Source organism: Talpa occidentalis, unplaced genomic scaffold (assembly GCF_014898055.3).
Source record: "Talpa occidentalis isolate TD23 unplaced genomic scaffold, MPIMG_talOcc4v2.1 talOcc4.16, whole genome shotgun sequence".
Taxonomy (NCBI): Eukaryota; Metazoa; Chordata; class Mammalia; order Eulipotyphla; family Talpidae; genus Talpa; species Talpa occidentalis.
The window spans coordinates 79489022-79496925 of NW_023601653.1; the positions used below are offsets into that span (position 1 = coordinate 79489022).

At 49.2% G+C, this 7904-nt stretch overlaps 1 non-coding gene across 1 annotated transcript; it reads right to left on the reverse strand.

The window, feature by feature from the left end:
• Positions 1–219, reverse strand: LOC119248538 (small nucleolar RNA U3). The gene has a single exon (XR_005125964.1). It is a non-coding gene; the product is annotated as a small nucleolar RNA U3 (small nucleolar RNA).
• Between the last annotated feature and the right edge of the window lie 7685 nt (positions 220–7904).

Consider the following 7904-nt stretch of genomic DNA (forward strand, 5'->3'; position numbering starts at 1 on the left):
TCCCCCCACCGACCCCCACCCTCCATGAAAATAATGGAGATCAAAATGGAGAATGATGGATCACCTATGGCAAAGGCAGTTGCTTCAGCAACACCTGGAGCTGGCTTCACACCGAGGAGAGAATGCCCTGCCTCCTCCTTGGGGCTTTCAACATGCTACACATTCCGAGAAACTCTCCTAGTGATGAACTCTACAAATGATCCCTAAAAGTATAGTCTTAAAGTCCTTTTGTAAAAGTAAGTGTCACTTGAAGATACTTGAAGATGGATCCTATTCAACTAGAAAAAAAAAAAAACCTGCAGAAAAAAACAGAAAAATAGAGAGGGAATGATCCTGGGTGTTGCCTTCACTGGGAAGAACAAAGTCTCAGAGGGGAGAAGAATACAGTTGTTATTATTACTGCTCTTCCCATTTCCTCGCCATGATGACAACGGCCATTTGGAACAGCAGAGCTAAGTATTCTTTGTGCATTGGAGCGCATTTGTGGAGGGACCTCTACAAGGCCTCTTACCGACCTCCCTCTGCAGCCTGGCTCTTTACTTCATAAACAGTTTACCCCTGTCACTGGCCAGCTGTGGGGGTTAGAATATTCTTCAGTGGCGTTGAAATCTATCTTCTTTTTAATTTCAGAATATAGTAACTCTAACTACCTGTCATTTCTCCTTGAGTTATTCTAATGTTTTAAGACCAGTTCCATCAAAGCATTAACCATCCCCCCACAGTAGCAATAACAATTAGATACCCATTGGAAAATCAGGAGATTCTGATCTCCAAAGATGACTGTCATGTACTTATCTTAAGTCCTTGTTCTAATGGGTAATTCCTGATTAACCTGAGTAATGAAAATGTATCACAATAAAGAAGGCTTTGTCATGCATGGTTATTACTTCATAGGGCTGTCCTTCCAGATACCTGCCATCACACAGGGTATTTCTATTCCAATAAAACATGATCATGATGTGCTTGGCTAATAAAAAGGAAAAAAATCATGTATTAAAATATGTTTTAAATGATTTGCATGAGTGATAGAAATATCAAGCACCACCACCATCACTGTCAACACCATCCTCAGTTTGCCTTTTGAAACTCCCCACCTGTCCTTGGGGGCAGGAGGCAGATAAAGGAAGGGGGAGGTAGAAAATTAGCACCTATTAAATATTACCAATAGCCCCGTGGGTAGATAGGTAGATATTATTCTGCCCTTACAGGTGAGGAAATTGGGCTCAAAGAAGTTAAGGCCAAAAAGCTAGTAACCTGGCCATCACGATTTTAAGCAGGGTAAATCTGATTGTGAAGTCCTCACTTTTCCCCCCAGACCCAGACGGGTTAATTTCACTTGGATGCCAGCAGAGCCTCTCTGGATGGATCTGCGCTGCTTATGGGACACTGGTCAGGGGTTGGGCTGGCTCAGAGCCCTCCCCCTTCTCAGACAACCAGACTCCCCACCTGGGAGTCAGGAGTTCGTATTGTGGCTTGTGTGTCTTGTCACATAACTGCCTTCCCCCAGGGGTGCCCACCCATAGTGGCAGGCTTCTCTGCATGCACCATCACTGCTGCACAGTGACCCAGGCACCGCGGAGCCACAGTGGACTCACCAGAACTCACGCGGGCGGCGGCACCTGCTCTTCTCCCGGGCGGTGGAGCGCGCGGCCAGCAGGGGTCGCCGGCGCACCAGGAATTACCCCTGGCTGGGCCTGGCTCCTGCTGCCAACACAGGCTTGAACTGTTGCTGTTCCTCTGCGCGGCTCCTAAAATCTCCCGCTAATCCCTCCCCTTCCATGCTTCACCTTCCTACCCCCGAAGCCACCCCCAGGCCCTGCAGATTCTAACGCTGAGCGGTCAGCCCATGATGCAGCACCCCACTCCCCACGCCCAGCCCAGCCCAGAGGCCCGGGATTCTGGCTGCCAGCCCTGTTTTAGCCTGGAGAGCCCACCTTCTGCTTCACCCTTAGGTGACAGGCATGCTCCATGCTTTGCTCCCCCTCTCGTGCCTCCCCAACATCTATTGCTTCTCAGCCTTCTTCACTACACTCAGTCTTGACCACCTTTTAGTCGTTCCAACCTTCGTGTAAGCATTTGTCCCAGACACCCTCAGGCCCCCAGTGTCCTGTAACTCCCTCATCTGGGGAGGGCCTAAGAATGAAGGCGGCAGATATCTTGTGCAGTGATCTGGGCCAATAGTTTTGGATGATAAATCATGGTTTCGGGAGTCCCCATGAGGGCCCAGGTTCCCTGACATACAATAGGAAAAGGGGCCTGTAGGAAAACTGTGGCCACCTTTTGGGAGTGGCATCTCTGCTCTTTTTCTGAGTCTCCCCTCCCCTGCTGTAGCCACAGCACCCCAGCTTTTCCAAACCCCCATCACTCTGCAGCCCCCGCCTCTCAACTCCTGGAGCACGGTGATTGGCGGCTGCCTGCTGCAGGGCAGCTGGGTTTATGACTTTGCGGCAGCTAGGGAGAAAGCAGGGTCAGAGACAGAAAAATGGAAATCGACCGAGAAATTAAGAACAATGAAAGAGTGAAAGAGACAGAGCGAGAGGCAGAACAACCTCAAGAATAACAGATACCAAAAGTCTAACCGAAGAGGGACAGACTGCAGCAGAGATGGCCACAAAGGAAATCAAGAGCTGCTGCTGAGATGAAGACATTGTGAAAAGGATGGGGAAAGGGAGAGGAAAGCACAGACGGAAAAACACTTGGATTAGTCCTGAGAGGAGGGCCGTGCAAGGCTTTCCAGGGCAGTAGGAATTGCTGGTGGTGTGCAGACAGTGGGGCAGATAACTAGGGACCCCCAGAAATTCTAAGTGTCAGAAAAGGCTGGAGGATGTTGCAGTTAATCCAGTTCTCCCTCCTATGCTTCCATTCACCCATTCTGGAGCCTTTTCCACGTCCACACCCTCCTGGAATTTAAGGTTGTTGTAGAAACAGCCTCCTTAACATGACCCATGACCTGTTCGGAAGAGTTCTGCTCATTTCCGTGAAATGGATGGGAAAGTCAAGCCCTGAGGCTTGGGAGGACTCTCTGTCAGGGCTCTGCTTCGCAGAGTGTGCATTAACATGCCAGGCTGTTGGCTGTCGTGGCACCTCCACTGGCACGTACCATGTTTACCTCGCCTCCATTTCTCCGTGGGTCCTTTCTGCTAATATATTAGCTCCTTAACAGCAAGACCTGTGTGTGCTTTTCTCTGTGGCTCCCACAGTGCTTTGTTCTTGTTTATTGAGTGAATCAATGAATGGCCCCTGGAGATGGTTAAACAGAGGCTGGATGACTACCAAGGAGGGGCGCAGCCCAGGGAGCTTCTGAACGAGAAGTCAGAAATGCATCTCTAAGTGCCCTTTTGGCTTTAAGGCTCTGAGTCTATATCTACAAACCTGAGTTTGCTGTTTCTTTTTCCTATTTCTCCAAATATGCAGGGGTAAGACGCAAAGCAGGAAACTCAAAATTACAAAGCACCTGTTGTGTGTCAGGTTCTGTAAAAGGCCAAGGACACATCTGACTCTAGTCATCAGAGTGACTTTTCTTGATTGCTATCATCCAGGTTGTGCATAGCTGAGTGCTCAGAGAGAGGAAGTTTGCTCCAGGTCACATGGTTAGGAAGTTCGACAAATCAGGTGTGGAGGCCCCAAAACCTATGTGAGCACCACAGCAATTTTTCTACTAGTTTGGAAGATTCCCCTGGTTTCAGAAAGGCAAAGAAGGAGTAGAGAAATGGGGGAAATAGAGAAGGCATGGCTTCCAAATTTGGGGTGGGGAGGGAAGTTCTGGACTTAAGGGGGGGATGAGGGCGGGGTAGTGCTTGTTTGGACATTTCTGCTCTCACCTGATTAGCCACCAACCTGGGGAAAGAAAAAAATGTGAGAGACTAGGACTGAGGACCTGAAAACGGGGTGTTAAGCACTGGAATGTCTTGCCATAGGCTATGCTGTTGGGACCATGGGGCAAAGGGGTGTTGTTAGAATGCAGTCATAAGAAAGCCAGGCAGGGCCTCCCTGGTGGCGCAAGGGGTTAAGACATAGCACTATGAAGCTATTCGCAGCCACTGCAGCTGGAGTTCGATCCCTGGCCAGGGAGCTGACCCACATGGCGCAGCAGACCTCTCCTGTCTCCCTGTTGCTCCGCTCAGCAGTGTATTTCAGTCAACCTGCCTGTTCTGTTCCCCACTCTGTCTCTGGCGAATCTTCTCACCCCCCCGCACCTCTGGCCTGTACCCCAGTTCTTGTATGCATAAATAAATAAATCTTAAAAAAAAAAAAAAAAGAAAGTCAGGCGTTTATCTTCCTGCTGGGAGGGATGCTGGGAGTCTAGAGATGTCCAGATTGTGGGGAGTGATTCAGTGACAGGCCTTAAGAAAGTGCTGTGCAATAGGAACAATATAGGTCACACAAGTAATTTTACATTTTTTAGTTGCCACATAACAGCTAATATTTTATTTAACCCAGTGTGTCCAAAATGCTATCCCTTCAATATGCACAATATAAAATTATTATTTTACTTTTTTTTTTTTAGTACTAAGTCTTTGGAATCTATTATGCTTCTTGCATTCATAAAATCTCAATTCTGACAAGCCACATTTTAAGTGTTCAAGAGCTACGCGTGGCTGGTGGCTACCACAGGGGGCAGCGCTGGGCAGGCTCCTGCTTTGAATGGCTTTAGCGTGTGCCTCACACCTGACTGACCTGAAGCAGCAGTATCTGGGATGTTGGGCCTAGACATATCGGGTCCTGCCCTGGATTTTTCGTATGTGGTGACTTAGGACTTTGTTTTGTGTGAGCCTGGAGACAGCCCCAATCCACACGGTCAGAAGAGCTGTATCCACTGCAGGGCTGTGGATTCCAGCTGCACAATAAGCTTCCAGGTGTAACAGTCTCCTCCCGCTCCTCCTGCGGGGTCGCCCGGTGGCTTGCATCTCCTGGCTGGGAACGCAGTGGCTCCAGGAGCCGCTTCCCTGGTCTCGCTGCTGCTCTGCCGCCCCTGCTCTCGCTCCTGACTCCTTCCCTGAGCGGCTTCCTGGCTCTCTGAACGTGCCTCCTCAGTCTTCCCAGGACTCCACATCCGCCAACTTCCCTTCCTGGGATGCTGATGGTCTCCTGAGTTTGGCCGTTGGCCTTCGTACCCTCTCCTTCTACAAGCAGGGAGACTGGGTGAGCTTTCTTCACTCTCACCACCCTGACTTTCAAGGAGCTACCTCCAGCTCCACACTCTTGTACTTAAGCGTCTCTCCAGCTGCCTGCTGGATGTCTCCTTAGAAAACCCCAAAGACATTGGAAATTAAATTGTACTGTCTTTTCCCTCAAATATATTAGTCCATTTGTATTATTTATTCAGCGAAAGGCATCATTGGTTATCTGGTCATTGAAACTAGAAACCCAGGATCAGCTTGACCCCTTCAGTTCACTTCCCATATCTAATTTTCGCCAAGTCCCACTGATTCCGCATCCTAAAGAATTCTCCCCCTTTGGTCTTGACACTGCTGAGATTCAGTGCGCATCACTTTTGCATGGGCTATTACAGTAGGTTCCTAACCAGTTTCTCTGGAAACTGCACCATCTGGCAAACTTGAGGGCAGGCACTCCTACTTGTTTGTTTTTTTTTAAAAAGATTTATTTATTTATTTATGTATACAAGAGCTGGGGTACAGGCCACAGGTGTGGGGGGGGGTGAGAGAATTCACCAGAGACAGAGTGGGGGACAGAACAGGCAGACTGACTGAAATACACTGCTGAGGGGAGCAGTGGGCGAGTCAGGAGAGGTCTGCTGTGTGGGTAGCTCCCTGGCTGGGGATCGAACTCATGCTGCAGTGGCTGTAGCTTCACAGGTTGTGTCTCAAGCCCTTGCACCATCAGGGAGGCCCTCCTACTTGTTTTTGTTCATGCTGTTTCCCAGTGCCTATAAGAGCACCTGGCACATGGTGGGTACTCAACATTTGCTGAGGGACCATATGAGCCAGTTTCAGTAGCCCATCTTTCCAGCCCCACTGCACACACGATATTCACTCTGCAGCCTTAGCTGAGTGTTTATACTTCTGAGCAATTTGTATCTGTGCATTTTGTTTCTTCTGTTTGCACACACTTGGCTCACGGATCTACTCATTCTTTAAGACTCAGCGCCCACATCTTCACTCACAGGAAGTTTCGTCTCCTCCTGTCTTGGTTAACCAACCCCCCCATCTGCCCCCCCCCCCACCCTGTGGTCACACTGCGCATCCTCTAAAGCAGCTCTTCTCCTGCTTTCTTGTATTGTGTATTGACAATTAGCTTTCTGAGGGGAGGGTTTTTGACTGAGCATAAGTGTTGTGATTTAATGCATGAAATATGTCTATCTCAACTGGCATCACGCTCTGTTCTTCCGGTACACAGGCACTTCAGTGGTGCTGGTAACAATCTTTAAAGCTGGAAACTCCAGTAATGTTCACATTACTCTTTACACATATTCTTTTGCATGAAATGCTTTGTTAAAATAATTTAGAGATGATTTCTGGAGGACTGACTTGACTCTACTTTAGGAACTTAAGAGCCTCCCCTCAAGCTGCTTACAGTCAAGAGAGGAAAAATTTGTAAACATGATGTAGTATATATATTTTTAAAGATTTATTTATTTATGCATACAAGAGCTGGGGTACAGGCCAGAGATGCAGGGGGTGAGACGATTCACCAGAGACAGAGTGGGGCACAGACAGGCAGATTGACCAAAATACACTGCTGAGGGGAGCAGTGGGCGAGACAGGAGAGGTCTGCTGCACGATGTGGGTTGCTGTCTGGCAGGCCGGGGATCAAACTTGTGCTGCAGATGCTGAGCATTGCTTCATAGTACAGAGCTTAACCCTTTGCGCCACCAGGGAGGCCCCTGATGTAGTTTATTTTTACAAGAGCTATATGTGGTATCTCAGAGGATAACTAAAGGAAGTCAAGTAAGGCTTCATGAAGGAGGTGTCCTCCAAGCTGAGGAAGAAACATGTGCTCAGAGATATTCAAAAGTAGTCCCATTTCTATGGACTGGTTCAAGAAGTTCAGGGTTCCTTAGACTAGGATGGGAAATACTGGGACCGAGCGGCCACTAAACCATCTGTACTTGATGTTTTCGTAGGTAACAGGAGCTATAGACGTTCAGAAAGCGGGGAGTGATGTTTGGAGCCATTCATCTCACACCAAATACGGACACCTGAGTTCCTGTCTGCTGCTATGTGGTCTTTTTCTTTCACACTGGGGTCTCCAGACCAAGCAAGTCCAACAGCTCCTATGGATGCTGGGAAGCAGTGGGGAGAGCGACGTGACGTTACAGAAGGGAAACAGTAGAAAGGCAGAGTTGCCAAAACAGCCTATGAGCAGGAGAAGGAGCCAGAACTGGAACCCAGCTGTCTTCCCTCCTGGCCCTGCAGTCTGAGCTCCCCTTCCCTGAGCTCCCCATCAGGGTTACGCACTGGATCCTGGGGCAGGAAAATCATGAACAAGAAAGAGAAACAGCTGTAAATTTTGGGGGGACTCCCAGCTTGAAAGTGCAAGCCTGCACGGGCGAAGACGAAACAGGCAGAGGCGGTGCAGCTGAAAGTCTAGATGCTCCCATCAAGGGGTCTACTGAGCAATGGAGGCTTCATGGACAAGGAGTGTGGGGCAGGTTGGGGAGGCGAAGCAGGTCTGGGCTGGGGAGAAAGGAAGGTGAGCCATGGAAAATGTCAGAGGTGGGGAAGAACTTACACTGCTGTCCTCAGACGTGCTTTCAGTGCGGCAGCCTGCGTGTCAACGGCCTTATGTGGCTCTGGAGAGGTGCATGTGGCTTGGCAGGGCTGTGGGTGGGAGCTGGGACTTGTCTCCCTCCCTCTTTTGCCCTAGGGGACACCGTTTGGGAAACCAGGATGTCTGGGTTCCAGATTCTTTCCTCCGCAACCTCCCCCAAACATAAATCACAA